Source organism: Sander vitreus, chromosome 19, assembly GCF_031162955.1.
Source record: "Sander vitreus isolate 19-12246 chromosome 19, sanVit1, whole genome shotgun sequence".
Classification (NCBI taxonomy): Eukaryota; Metazoa; Chordata; class Actinopteri; order Perciformes; family Percidae; genus Sander; species Sander vitreus.
Window position 1 is genome coordinate 7,639,238 of NC_135873.1, and position 14,696 is coordinate 7,653,933.

Consider the following 14,696-nt stretch of genomic DNA (forward strand, 5'->3'; position numbering starts at 1 on the left):
TACGCCCTCATTTTAAAGTGGTACTCCCTCCAACAAAGAGCAGTACACAAGAAAGAGAGAGTTCACTTTTTGCTACTTCCGTCTTCGTTAGCTGTTCATAAAAAAGAGGTTACAGTACTGTACTTAAGTAGGCTACATGTACATGTCCATTGTATGCAACTTTATACTTCTCCACTAGAATTCAGAAGGAGATGTTGTACTTTTTACTACCCTACATGTATTTAATACCTCTAGTTACTTTGCAGATTCATATTAATACTACAAAATCTCATAATTAAAGATAAAACTTTATACTTTTGGGACTTTTATTATATTTTTATTAGGTTTATATTTTTATACTTTTTCTCAAGTTAATGAATGTAAGTATTTTACTTGTAACAGATCATAGAAATGATCTAGTCTTTTACCACCAGGTTTCAGTAAAGAATTATGTGAAAAAGCACCAGTTTATGACTTTTGGGGATTGATCCAGTCACAAAAATCCACCAGTTTCCTCCAAGATGCAAGTGCAGTTATAAACCAGACACTTTGACATCACTACGGTACGACGGAGCATTAGGGCCACATCAAGGGAAAACAATTAAGGAGGAAGATGTTTTATTTATTTTGCATTTTGAGAATAAAGTCGAAATGTCAAGAATAAAGTTGAAATACTTTTTCGAGAATAAAGTCGACATGTCGAGAAAAAACTTGATATTTCAAGAATCAAGTCGGACTTTTGAGAATAAACCAAACTACTAACTTTACCTATAGTATTCAACAAAGTGCATGAACTCTTTCTTTTTTAGCGCATAAGTACAGTATGGTGCATGCGCACAGTATGGTGATAAGTATTAGGACTTTGAAGAGATTGCGTCTATATCTATGATGCTGCCTACATGGCAGCTGGCATGGCGGACAGTCGCTATAATGTGATTAAGTGATAAAGGAGTTCAATTTATTCTCGTCATTTCAACTTTAATCTCGACATTTCGACATTATTCTCGAAATGGTATAGTTCAACTTTATTCTCGTCATGTTGACTTTATTCTCGACATTTCGACTTTATTCTCGAAATGCAAAATAAATTAAAGAAATATCTTCCTCCTTAATTTCCCCCCCTTGATGTTGCCCTAATGCTCCGTCGTAATGCTCCGTCGTACTAAAGCGACCTCTGTTGCCAGAAAAACAACAGAATATCAGGTTTGCAGCAAAGTGTTGACTCATTTTCTTTACCCACACAAAGATTCCAACCAGAAACTACATTCATGCCAAGATAGCTAGACAAAACCAAGCCTGAAGCATGGATAAGGCAGATCCCCTCCCGGTTTGTTATTTCTCCCGGGAAACTCCCGTAATGTGCATGGCCCAAATTCCTTTATAAATAATCGGACCATTATGTTTGTCTAATGTTGACCAGTTGCCAGATCTTGTATGAAACGCATCCAATTCACACAATTCACACACCATATACAATTTTCAACCCGTTTGTCACATAGACTACAGTCCAGACCATAGACTGTATAATAATAATAATAATAATAATAATAATAATAATAATAATAATGTCTATGGTCTGAACTTTCCGCAAAAGCGAGCCGACAAAAATGGCAGGTGGAGGCGGTGTTCCCGCAAAGAAATTGAAATATAGCTGTACATTTTAACAGTGTTGGGCGCAACAATTGACATGCATCTTACACAAAAAGCGTCGACAACCTCTTGCAACGATTTTAATGTAGCGCACGGCGGGAAAAATGACATTACCCAGCACAATAAAACGGGTTACCCCCCCCTCGCCGCCATGCGGCCATGCCCCCGCACAAATCTCCCGGATTTTGAAAACCAAATGTTGGCAGGTATAGTAAAGTCGTAACATTGAGTTTAATTTTTTGACAGAAAATAGACTTGATAATAGCCTACAAATACAGACGTGATTAATCATTTTGAAAATACAAAATTAAAGTGTAAGAAGAGCTATTTTGATGGAAATAACCATACTTACGTCGAGTGTTTTGTATGATGTTAACATTAACGTTATAGCTTATCCTAAACTAGCTTAAGGTAAATCAGTGGTGTTTATTTTGTGTGCATGGAGTTTGGCCATATGATTGTAATTGTATGGCAGTATCTATTGCATTTTCTCTGTTCTGTTATTTCTGTGTGGTTCTGACTCTCACAGCTAAATCGGCATCTCTTCTTTACTGTTAATGATTTTGTTTTGACATTTTCTGACAAAAAATTGTCATTTTAATGTTTTGGATCATTAAGGTTACGTGTCACATAGCTAGCTAGCTAATATGCTAGCACCTGTGTGTACGCTATGGATAACAGTTGTTAAATTTGTAATTTCAGAGCCTTCAGTGGTGAGATGAGTTCTACAGTAATTTATGCTTTGCACATGAGATTCTAAGCTCAAGGATGCAGTGGGCTGGAACAGGATATGAAATATCCAAGTAAGTAAATAAACCAAGTGTACTTTTATTGAAATATGTTGCCTCAAGTTAAAATGGCAGTAGCTCAGTCCGTAGGGAGTTGGGTTGGGTCGCCGATTCAAGTCCCAGTACGGACCAAAGTACAGAGTGTGGATTGGTAGCTGGAGAGATGCCAGTTCACCTCCTGCTCTTGAGCAAGGCACCGTACCCCCTGGTCCAGCACTGGCAGCCCACTCACTCTGACATCTCTCCATTTGTGCATGAATAGGTCCTGAGCGTGTGTGTGTGTGTGTGTGTGTGTGTGTGTGTATTTCAGGCCTGTGTGTAGTGATTTCTAACAGAGTGTACATTGTAATTTCCCCACTGGGGATCAATAAACAGTATACATTATAATAAATAATAATTTTTTTTTATTTTCACAATATTATCTAACTGCTTTTGGAACATAAAAAACAACAAAAATCTGCTCTTGGTAGCACATTTATGAACTTGATGTACGTTTTAACATGAATTACCCTAAATATCGGATTTCTTTATTTTTTTAGACCATTTTGCATTTGTAAACACAAACAATCTAAATGTGCCCAAGTTGATTTCCTGTTGCACACCATATATATATATATATATATATATATATATATATATATATATATATAAAATATGACAGAAAGTTAACAAGGGTCCAAGCTGTTGCCTAGAATTCCATTGAAACTGGCATCACTGATTCTAATTTATTACAATTCTTTATGATATGATTCCTTATGATGTCATAATGGGCCACATTCTAAACACTAGTCACTAGATAGAACAGATTCACAGAAATTCACATTCACACCCGGACCTTAGGTATCACAGCCTGATAGAGAAGGACTTTCCAAATATTAACAAAGAAGACTTGTTATTTAGAGAAATATCAATCACCTGTGAAGATGTTTTGCGGACTTTGCAGACGACAGAAGGTATACACCTGATTTACTGTTTTCTAAACTGTTAGTTTGACTTTGTGCATTGAGAGGCTCTGCACTGAATTTTGATGATCGTCATGTTTTCTGATGATATTGTTCTGTAAAGCAGCCAATTATGTGTCTGTCATATTTAATCACATGTGGTTTTGTATATTTTAAACAGACTAAATGTGGAGAGGATGAGGAAGTTGGAGATGAGCAGTTCTCCAGCCCACAGAAGAAGTAAGATGATCAATTTATTACGGACTCAGGGTCCAGATAAAAGACAAGACATTACATAGAATAAATTACATGAAAAGCACAATACATTACTAGCAAAAGCAAAAGTACATGGTTAGAAACAAGATAAACAAATGAGTGTCCTACAAAGAGACAACTATACCAATGTCTCTTCAGTTTGTGGTGTTACACCTTATGCTTGACAAGGCCAAGATGACGAATTGTCAGTCAAATTTCAGCAAATACATTTATAACCTAAGTTTCTTAAGACAGTTTGTAAAGTATTGACTCCTGCAGGGACAAACATTTCACTTTCACTACACCATCTAGGTCTTTTCAGTAATATTCTCATAGCATCATTATAAGCTACTTAAAGTCTCTTGCGGTAGTTTAACCACAAGTGTTTGAACAGAGCCATCTTCACTCCATCTGTACACACACTAAACTTGCGTAAGAGATTGTTTGCATGTGCATACATCATGCAGTGTTGCCTATAAATATCCTCATTTGTTCTGTAATAAAATGTTGAATATATTTTACCTTATTACAGACACTAAGATTATTATCAGACAATTTTAAATCCGGACATTTAACCTCTTTGTCTGTAATTATCTAGGCGGCCTACTTTACCAGCTTTGTCCTTAATAACTGGCACTTAAAAGAACAGACAACACCGAGTCGCTATCCTCAAACTGGCATATTTAAGACGCTCAGCAGAAATGTGATCGAAACCACTTGCTTTGTTGTAAAGCAACAACTTTTTTTATAAGTTGGTGCACCTCATGTGACATAATCACTATTGAATCCTTGCTTTCAATATTGTCGACACTGTTGTCGATAATGAGCCATACATTTGTTAGGCAATAGAGACTTTGTTGTCACAATTGTCTAAATGCTTTCCTAAATGTCAGACTTCTAAAAAGGATAGGGATTACTGTCTTTCCTGAAGATCCAAAATCCAATTTTGTAAAACGTCGACTTCAGTATACAGTTGAGTAATCATCTGTATTTTCTCTTTGTTATCAGAGTCATTGTTCAGGAGGACACCACCGTCTCAGCTCCCCCTGAGGCTCCGAAGGAAAAAGCCAAGAAGGCTTCCTGGTGGCGAAGGTTGTTCTGTCGTAAGAAGGTAGGTTTATCAGAGCTGATTATTGGAAACGATAACCACTGACACCAAACTGGTGCAGCCATTTGTGTCTCTAATCTCTCTGTAACTGGGTTTATGTTTTTATACGCAACAGAAAACCAAACAGCAGACTGCTGTGAAAGATGTGTCAGAAGCCACAAACCTGCCATCTTCTGCCACAGAAAAGACGTAAGCGATTTAAGTTGATTGAACACGTTTTTTTTTTAAAGATGTTCCCTTCTTTTGGCTTTATTGCTATGACCGCACCATATAGTAGAATAACCGTCTGTTTCCTTTTATCACCAGTGACAACATCACCAAGGAACCCGTAGGAGAAGCTGCTGATGTCCAAGAAGATTCACCAAACCCTGACACTCCAGTCCCAGCTGCAGCTGAGGATGAAGAAAACAAACAGCTGCCATCTTCTTCCCCAGCTAGGTGGTAGGAGATTATTTTATATATATATATATATATAAAAAAAGATATGTTTATGACATATCTTCATATTCATTTTTTTTCACTAATTCTCAACTTGTAGAAGTCTGTAAATTATTACAAAAACAATTTGGGATAAATTAATAGGAAATGTATAACAGCAACCACACATACTGGACCATGCAGTAGAATAACCGTCTGCGTTTCCTCTCATCACCAGTGTCAACACCCCCGAGGAGTCTGAGGGAGAAGCTCGTGAGGAAGCTTCAGCCATCCCTGACACTCTGGTCCCAGCTGTAGCTGAGGATGAGGAGCAGAATAAGGATGTGGCAGAGAAAACAGGACTGCCCTCTTCTGCCACAGAAAAGAAGTACGAGATTATTTTAATGTCCATGGCATCTTTTCTCTCTTCATTATTTTCCACTAACTCTCAATTTAAATTAAAAATTAACAATTTCAGTCTGTATATAATTACACAATCAATTTGGGATCAAATAATAGGAAAACAAACCACAGCAACCACACATACTGGACCATGCAGTAGAATAACCGTCTGTGTTTCCTCTCATCACCAGTGTCAACACCCCCGAGGAGTCTGAGGGAGAAGCTCGTGAGGAAGCTTCAGCCATCCCTGACACTGCGGTCCCAGCTGCAGCTGAGGATGAGGAGAAGCTGTATGTGGCAGCTTCTGCTTCAGAAACAAAGTATGAAACGTTTTCCTGTCTGCTCCGGTTTTAGTTCATTGAACAAATTATATTGGTGTCACTTAATGTTGGTCACCTCCCTTGACTTCATTGCTGTGTCCGAACAATGCAGGATAAGGGTGCGTTTCAGTTGAGCACAATAGTCGCCTAAATCAAATTGTAATATGGTCAAGTAAGCTGACTGGGTAGTCCCAGCTGCACCCCACATCCCTGTATGCTAAACAACTACAGCGGATAGCCATGGCCATCTTAGAGGATAGCCTACACCCTTTGAATAGGGAAATCCAGTATCTCCCCTCTGGACGGCTAAAAGTTCCTGGTTGCAGAACTACAAGATTTAAAAACTTACTTGCACAAAACGCAAAAGCACTTTGGTTATGTACTGTTTTCTATTCTTTTTATCCATGTTTTATTGTCCGTTTTAATGTTTTGTGTGTTGCATGTTATGTGGTAGTCTACAAAGTTTTAAGGATGTCCTGCCTCTTCGACTGTAAATCTAGTTTACCTACGGGTACCAATAAAAGTAACCTGAACCTGAGAATAACCGTCTGTGTTTCCTCTCATCACCAGTGTCAACACCCCAGAGGAGTCTGAGGGAGAAGCTCGTGAGGAAGCTTCAGCCATCCCTGACACTCTGGTCCCAGCTGAGGATGAAGAAAACAAACAGCTGCCATCTTCTGCCCCAGCTAGGAAGTATGAGATTTATTTATATAAAAAAAAAAAATTTACAACAGCAACCACACATACTGGACCATGCAGTAGAATAACCGTCTGTGTTTCCTTTTATCACCAGTGTCAACACCCCCGAGGAGCCTGGAGAAGAACCTGATGTCCCTGACACTACGGTCCCAGCTGCAGCTGAGGATCAAGTGAAGGATGAAGATGTGGCAGCTTCTGCTTCAGAAACAAAGTATGAAACGTTTTCCTGTTTTAGTTCATTGAACAAATTATATTGGTGTCACTTAATGTTGGTCACCTCCCTTGACTTCATGGCTGTGGCCGAACAATGCAGTAGAATAACAGTCTGCGTTTCCTCTTATCACCAGTGTCAACACCACCGAGGACCCCAAGGGAGAAGCTAGTAGTGTCCAGGAAGCTTCAGCCATCCGTGACACTCCAGTCCCAGATACAGCTGAGGATGAGGTGAAGGTTCAAGATGTGGTAGAGAACCCTGAACTGCCCTCTTCTGCCACAGAAAACAGGTATGAGATTATTTTAATGTCTATTATGTCTCTTCTTCTTATTCATTATTTTCCCATCCATCCATCCATCTTCATCCGCTTATCCGGGGTCGGGTCGCGGGGGTAGCAGCTCCAGCAGGGGACCCCAAACTTCCCTTTCCCGAGCCACATTAACCAGCTCCGACTGGGAGATCCCGAGGCGTTCCCAGGCCAGGTTAGAGATATAATCCCTCCACCTAGTCCTGGGTCTCCCCCGAGGCCTCCTCCCAGCTGGACGTGCCTGGAACACCTCCCTAGGGAGGCGCCCAGGGGGCATCCTTACCAGATGCCCGAACCACCTCAACTAGCTCCTTTCGACGCAAAGGAGCAGCAGCTCTACTCCGAGCTCCTCACGGATAACTGAGCTTCTCACCCTATCTCTAAGGGAGACGCCAGCTACCCTCCTGAGGAAACCCATTTCGGCCGCTTGTACCCTGGATCTTGTTCTTTCGGTCATGACCCAGCCTTCATGACCATAGGTGAGGGTAGGAACAAAAACTGACCGGTAGATTGAGAGCTTTGCCTTCTGGCTCAGCTCTCTTTTCGTCTAACGGTGCGATAAATTGAATGTAATACCGCACCCGCTGTGCCGATTCTCCGACCAATCTCCCGCTGCATTGTCCCCTCACTCGCGAACAAGACCCCAAGGTACTTGAACTCCTTCACTTGGGGTAAGGACTCATTCCCTACCTGGAGAAGGCACTCCATCGGTTTCCTGCTGAGAACCATGGCCTCCGATTTAGAGGTGCTGATCCTCATCCCAGCCGCTTCACACTCGGCTGCGAACCGATCCAGTGAGTGCTGAAGGTCACAGGCCGATGATGCCATCAGGACCACATCATCTGCAAAAAAGCAGCGATGAGATCCCCAGCCTACCGAACTGCAACCCCTCTCCACCCCGACTACGCCTCGATATCCTGTCCATAAATACTACAAACAGGATTGGTGACAAAGCGCAGCCCTGGCGGAGGCCAACTCTCACCTGAAACGAGTCCGACTTACTGCCGAGAACCCGGACACAGCTCTCGCTTTGGTCGTACAGGGATTGGATGGCCCTGAGAAGGGACCCCCCTCACCCTGTACTCCCGCAGCACCTCCCACAGTATCTCCCGGGGCACCCGGTCATACGCCTTCTCCAGATCCACAAAACACATGTAGACTGGTTGGGCATACTCCCAGGCTCCCTCCAGGATCCTTGCGAGAGTAAAGATCTGGTCCGTTGTTCCACGACGAGGACGGAATCCGCATTGTTCCTCTTCAACCTGAGATTCGACTATCGACCGAACCCTCCTTTCCAGCACCTTGGAGTAGACTTTAACGGGGAGGCTGAGAAGTGTGATACCCCTGTAATTGGCACACACCCTCTGGTACCCCTTTTTAAAAAGGGGAACCACCACCCCGGTCTGCCACTCCTTAGGCACCGTCCCAGACTTCCACGCAATGTTGAAGAGGCGTGTCAACCAAGACAACCCCTCCACACCCAGAGCTTTAAGCATTTCTGGACGGATCTCATCAATTCCTGGGGCTTTGCCACTGTGGAGTTGTTTAACTACCTCAGCAACCTCCACCAGGGAAATTGATGCCAATCCCCCCTCATCCTCCAGCTCTGCCTCTACCATAGAGGGCGTATTCCCTTTTGGGTTTACCAGGTCTGTCCAGAGTCTTCCCCCACCCCCAGACCCAACTCACCACCAGATGGTGATCGGTTGACAGCTCCGCCCCTCTCTTCACCCGAGTGTCCAAAACATACGGCCTCAGATCAGATGAAACGATTATAAAATCGATCATTGACCTTTGGCCTAGGGTGCTCTGGTACCAAGTACACTTATGAGCATCCCTATGTTCGAACATGCTGTTCGTTATAGACAATCCATGACTAGCACAGAAGTCCAACAACAAACAACCACTCTGGTTTAGATCAGGGAGGCCGTTCCTCCCAATCACGCCTCTCCATGTGTCTCCATCATTACCCACGTGCGCGTTGAAGTCCCCCAGCAGAACTATGGAGTCCCCGACTGGAGCCCCATGCAGGACTCCACTCAAGGTCTCCAAGAAGGCTGAATACTCTGAACTCTTGTTTGGTGCATATGCACAAACAACAGTCAGAGTTTTTCCCCCCCCCCACAACCCGCAGGCGTAGGGGAGGCGACCCTCTCGTCCACCGGGTTAAACTCCAACGTAGTGGCGCTCAGCCGGGGGCTTGTGAGTATCCCCACACCCGCCCGGCGCCTCACACCCTGGGCAACTCCGGAGAAGAAAAGAGTCCAACCCCTATCCAGGAGTATGGTTCCAGAACCAAGACTGTGCGTAGAGGTAAGCCCCACCAGATCTAACCGGTAGCGCTCCACCTCCCGCACAAGTTCCGGCTCCTTCCCCCACAGAGAGGTGACATTCCACGTCCCCAGAGCCAGCCTCTGCTGCCCGGGTCTGGTCCGTCGAGGCCCCTGACCTTCACTGCCACCCATGTGGCAGCGCACCCGACCCCAGCGGTTCCTCCCACAGGTGGTGGGCCCATGGGATGGAGGGATGTCCGCCACATAGCTTTTTTCGGGCTGTGCCCGACCGGGCTCCGTGGCAAACCCGGCCACCAGACGCTCGCTGACGAGCCCTCCATCTGGGCCTGGCTCCAGACGGGGGGCCCCGGGCTTCCTCCGGGCAGGGTCACTTCATCCCTTCCTCGATTTTTCATAGGATTATTTTCCCACCAAATTATATTAGTTTAAAGGGGTGATAGAATGCAAAAAACGATTTTACCTTGTCATAGTTGAATAACGACAGTTTGGTGGGTAAATAGGACATACATAGATCCTCAAAATCCCATTGACACCTCTTTCCTCTGCAAATCTCACAATTTGAAACTGCCTCTGAAAACGGGGAAATCTCAACGAACCGCCTAGTTGACGTCAACTCGGCGGCTCCTCCTCATTTGGCTCTAGTCTCTCTCTTTGTCGCGCCCAAACATTTACATAGGCTACACCACTGATCTGAGGTCAGCTTAGTCTTCTAAATAGGTTGCGCAGATCTCAGAAATTGTATACATTATTCATCTGCTATAGCTCCACGGAGCTCCGCGAAGCCCCGAGTATTCCAGTAGTCCAGTACCCAGGGAAACTGTGACTTTCACTGGGTATGGAGGTTTCCGCTTTCTCATCAGACTGTGTGGAGCTCCTAGCTAAAGTCCAACACGTCTTACCAAATTTGCAATTAGCCATCAATTTTTCGTAAGACGGCCCATATTTGAGGTTTATATAGTTGATTTCTCGCTTAAAAAGTCTCAGAAGTGAATTTAATAACGACAATGTATAACTTTGCAGTGTCTGAAATATGAGACCTGCTGTCTAGTCTATAATGGATGTGTATGTGGTTCGCTCAAACCAATCAGCACACAGCTCATCTAAATATTCATGAGCATACCATATTTGGAAGAAAAGCTCTTGTTCCAAATAGAGCCATATTCACAGGGTAGTTAAGTGTCACGGGATACAGGAAATGAAGGACCCAAATGCAGTAATACGGAATAAAGAATTTAATGGCTAAACTTACAAAAGGTGTCCAGAGGTTGGCAGGCAAATATAAAAACAGGAACAGGAAAAACACAGAACAGTGGCAAGCAATCCACTGACAAGGACAAATGAGAAACACCAAACAGAACACACAGCAACAGAATACAATGATCTGACAAGAGACAAAGACAGAACAGGGACTAAATACACCAGGTAACGAGGACTAACGAAGGACAGGTGACACAACAGGTGAAACACATCAGGGCGGGGCAGAACAATCAGAACAGGAGGGAAAACACAAGACAGGAAGCAAAACAAAACACAAGGGAGAACAGAGAACTTTCAAAATAAAACAGGAAACAGAACATATACAGAAACATACAACCCTGACATTAAGGGCCTAATAAAATAGCATTCGGGCAATTTTCAGCCCAACCAATGTTACATACCCTATTAGGAGACCTTAAGGAACAGTGTAAAATACCCTATATAATCATTCTATCACCCCCTTTAAAGGCAGTCTGTAAATAATTACACAAATATTAGGAAAACGAACATTAGCAAGCATACATACTGGACCATGCAGTAGAATAACCGTCTGCGTTTCCTCTCATCACCAGTGTCAACACCCCCGAGGAGTCTGAGGGAGAAGCTCGTGAGGAAGCTTCAGCCATCCCTGACACTGCGGTCCCAGCTGCAGCTGAGGATGAGGAGAAGGTTCAAGATGTGGCAGAGAAAACAGGACTGCCCTCTTCTGCCACAGAAAACAGGTATGAGATTATTTTACTGTCTATTACATCTCTTCTTATTCATTATTTTTCCACTAATTCTCAATTTAAAGGAAATGATAAAAAATGTATTTGTCTGTAAATGATTACACAACATGTCTGTGTTTCCCTTTATCACCAGTATCAACACCACCAAGGAACCTAAGGATGGGGAAGCTGGCCGGGAGGCTTCACCCACCCGTGACACTGTTAGAACAACGACTAAAAATGGAAAGAAGAAAATAAAGGCACCTCATTGTCTTATATTTCGCCTAAAGGTATGTTCCACAGAGCCGAATGTTGCTACCAGACCACAGAAACGTGCATTCTGCATGTAAAGTGAATATTAGCTTCGCACATGTGGTTTTGTTTGCTGTATTCACCTTTTTTTTGTACAAACAACCCACAGAAACAGAAGGTCAAGTGTCCCACTGATAGTCTTGGAATGCCGGCCACCCCAAGAGGTCATGGTGGGAGACTAAAGGCCGAACCCATGACCGACAATCCGTGGATGAATGTAGGCAGAAAACTCCTAAAATACACCAGAGGGAAGCTCCCCAAAGATGAGATTGACCTAGGGTAAGCACCTGCAAAGAGACTCCTATACATACACTGAATGCTCATATATTGTTTTTAGACTTGTATATAAAGTTATTCCAGGTTTAATAATATTTAAAAAAAAGCTCCAGTCTGACTTTTGCCCTCTGTGATGTGTTTAAAGATTCCCCAACCTGGCGCAGACGTGCTACATGAACTCCACTCTGCAAGGCCTCCTGACGATAAGTGATTTCATTCAGGGTGTCTACAACCAGGAGAGTGTGTGGAGTACTCTCCCCAAGTCGGAGCTCCTCGGGTACAACGCCTCACACACACGGACACTCTTACTCTTTGGTTTCTCCTCTAACTTTGCATGTCAACATACTAACGAAAACTAAAAATACATATATATTTTTCCTCTTTGCTTATGCTCTTTCCAGTGGGTTTGTAAAAGTCGGGCTCTCCAGGTTCACTGCCAGCAAGGCAGTGAAAAAACAGGCACTGGCTGCCTTTAAAAGGACTGTCGCTGAGTTCAACTCAGAGTTTGAGGACGACAGACAGAAAGTTAGTACGCTTTTTATTTACACACACCACACGGTACCACACTGATCTTTAGATAAATACTTTTACACTTTTTGTAAAAATGTCCACCCTCAAAAACTCTTGTTCCTGTATGTTTCTGTGCAGGACGCCCATGAGTTCCTCACCTGTGTGCTAAATCAGCTCAGGGGTGTGTCCGCCGACCTGCAGGCAGAAGCATTTAACAGGGGCTTCAGTTACACCTGCCCTGTTGATGCTAACATCACCTTCCAGATGTTGAGCACCAGGACCTGCAATGGGTATGATTACACAGCCGCGGACATGTACGGTTGTGGTAGAAAACCTCTCAATCGGGATGTGTAATATCTATGGCTGTATTTTAATTTGAATATTCCACAGATGTGGAATGCAATCTACAAGGGAGGAGGACTACATTAACCTGTCACTGGACCTGGTGCCTGGAGGCACGGTGCGCCAGTGTCTGCAGGACTACTTCAAAGTAAGTGGCGCATCTGCTCATTTCCTCAGAGCTTAGTGTGATTTCAACCCCCCAAACACTCATCCTCACGCTCCACCGAATGTTTATTTGTGTGAATACTGTATGTTTGTCAACGTGATTTTGATATCATCCATGAAAAGATGTGAACTGAAACCCGCTTCTTACCCCTGTTGCCCGCTAGGAGAACCAGCTGGAGTATCGGTGCGAGTGTGGTGCTGAGACGTCATCGCAGCAGGGGTCATTCTCGACGCTGCCAAAGTGAGTAAAATCATCCATCGCCATAGTTCAGTCAGGTGTCGGGCTAAGCAGTTTCGCCTCCGTCTGTCTTCCTCTGTCAATCTGTGATCTGACCCTCTTTCCTGTCAACAGTGCACTGATCATCCAGCTGAAGAGATTTAATTACACCAAATCCCTAAAGCTGGAGAAGATCAACAGCCCCGTCATTTTATCAAGGCAGCTGGTGCTGAATGCTGAGTCCAGCGCCAGTGAACAGGTAGAGATGATGTTCAGTAAAGAAAGGGTAACTTTTACTGTCTAACAGCTTTATTTGCTGTACAAGTAAAGATGACTTACTATAATTAGATATTATATATTTTTTTTCCTGCATATAAACTGACTTCGAACAAAGATTTAAAGTAAAACATATTGAAATCAGCCTGTCAAATATACAGTTACTGTAGTGTAGTCAAATGAAATGTGTCTGCATGTGTGTAACTGTGTTCTTTTCTAGACACCGTCTCGCTACTCCCTAATGAGCATTGTCAGCCATTTGGGTTCCTCAGCTTACACTGGTAAGTGTGTCGTCGCGTTTGGCAGCCACAAATTTCAACGTTTAAGAATCGACGGCTTTTTCAGATGCACCATTAACAAATGTGTCCTCTCCTCTCAGGCCATTACATCTGCGACGGAGCCCACAGGGACGAGAAGCCACCAGACATGTCTGACAACTGGCTCACGTACAATGACAAGGACGTCAGTGAGACAACCGGCACGTACGTCTGTCACCTGCGGCAGCGAACAGCATACCTGCTGTTCTATGTGAAACATGTAAGAGAACACCTCTGTCTATATACTATACATAAAACAAACAAAAAAATTGAAGACGCAGATAGACACACATACATGTTCTATCCCATAGACGAGGAAAGATGTTTGTTTAAATGAGCAATATAGCAATTCTAAAAAACAATAACACTGTGCTAATATGTGTGTTTTGCCATTTTAGCAGAAATAGAAGAGGAGAAGAGGAGAGGAGGAGAGGACAGGAGAAGAGGAGGAGAGGACAGGAGAAGAAGAGGAGAGGACAGGAGAAGAGGACAGGACAAGAAGAGGAGAGGACAGCAGAAGAAGAGAGGACAGGAGAAGAGGAGAGAACAGGAGAAGAGGACAGGACAAGAAGAGGAGAGGACAGGAGAAGAGGAGAGGACAGTAGAAGAGGACAGGACAAGAAGAGGAGAGGACAGGAGAAGAAGAGGAGAGAAGAGCTACAACATCAGCTCGGGGTCCTGCGTTTACAGATGATTAACACTTGAAAGAAGCCTGCCCAAATTAGTTAAATCGAAACACTTTATCCACACACTCTTGCCACAGCATGCTGGGACAGCATGTTATTGGCGTGTGAGTGTGTGGATAAAGCATTTCACAAAGCCATCGCTGTAAAAGTACTGTCTGATGTACAGTCAGTTATATTGTGTTAATAGTGATACGTCATCTGTAAAACGCAGGACCCCGAGCCGATCTGACAGACCGAGCACATCTGGTACCTACACC